This window comes from Triticum dicoccoides, unplaced genomic scaffold (genome assembly GCF_002162155.2).
Source record: "Triticum dicoccoides isolate Atlit2015 ecotype Zavitan unplaced genomic scaffold, WEW_v2.0 scaffold10297, whole genome shotgun sequence".
NCBI lineage: Eukaryota > Viridiplantae > Streptophyta > Magnoliopsida > Poales > Poaceae > Triticum > Triticum dicoccoides.
Window position 1 is genome coordinate 1,439 of NW_021170451.1, and position 1,160 is coordinate 2,598.

The window sequence follows — 1,160 nt, forward strand, 5'->3', positions numbered from 1 at the left end:
CTTTTGCCTACACACATCATCAAGGTGGCTAGTACAAGCAAGAATAAACGTTGGCTGGCTGGAAAACTAGACTAGCAATAAAAATCGATTTAAGTCACTTTCTTTCCTCAGTGTTTATGCTTCTGTTTGAGTCGTTTCATTGCTACTGGAATCATGCAGCCAGGGAGTGTAGATTCGCCCACAATCAATTTAGATGTTAATTATTCCTTCAACACAAAGGGGATGTAGCTCAGATGGTAGAGCGCTCGCTTAGCATGCGAGAGGTATGGGGATCGATACCCCACTTCTCCATTTTTTATTTTTTTTAAACTTTGCACATACGAAAATACTCTAAAGAATCTATGCCCCGAGAGTAGAATTGCTGACATGACATAATTGGCCTTCCTCTTGAGATTTAAATGTAATGACTTTACTCCTCTTTTTTTTGGGTTCGGAGAGATCTTGGCTTTACTTTTGTAACTCCAAATCTCCACTTCTCCAAATTCTTGTCTTTTTTTCTTTGCAGATCTGAAAATACTGTAAAGAAAAACACAACCTTCACTTAGTTTTCTTTTTGGTCGAAAGATATCTTGGCTTTACTTTTGTAACTCCAAATCTCATAAAAACATACACACAATTTGTGCTGCGAACCAAAGCAGTGCGATAATAATCACTAGCCAAAAGCAAAATGTTACCATCATTTTCCTCACAAAAAAAGGCCATGATTTTTTTACCGGCCTCTTTGTAGAAAAAAGGGAGAAGAGCAAAACAAGACTAGGAGGCACAGTCACATCATTACAGAATGAAAAAAAAACTCATCTATACGTTCTCCCCTACACCCAACCAAATTTATTGAGTCAATTAATCTCGCAAATGCAACAGCCAAATGAAAGCCAAGACACTTGGATTTCCAGATCCAGTTGGAGTAGATGGGAGCTTCCATATGCTCAGAGAATAACATGTACTCCCTCCGACCCATAATACAAGATCGTTTTTCTAGCTAAATGGAGATGGCAGCAAAAAGGAGATCAATAAACTCCCCTAGATCATTGCCGGCGCGCGTTGCCGCACCATCCATTTTGACAATAGAATGATAAGTCTTTTCATAAATATATGTGTCATTTGGCCATAACTTTACTCCTAAGCCCTTTATTCAAACCATGAGACATGTGTTACTACAT

The 1,160-nt window shown here is 38.5% G+C and overlaps 1 non-coding gene across 1 annotated transcript; it reads left to right on the plus strand.

Moving 5' to 3' along the window:
• Window positions 1-218: 218 nt before the first annotated feature.
• Window positions 219-291, plus strand: TRNAA-AGC. The gene has a single exon. It is a non-coding gene; the product is annotated as a tRNA-Ala (tRNA).
• The last annotated feature ends 869 nt before the right edge of the window (window positions 292-1,160 follow it).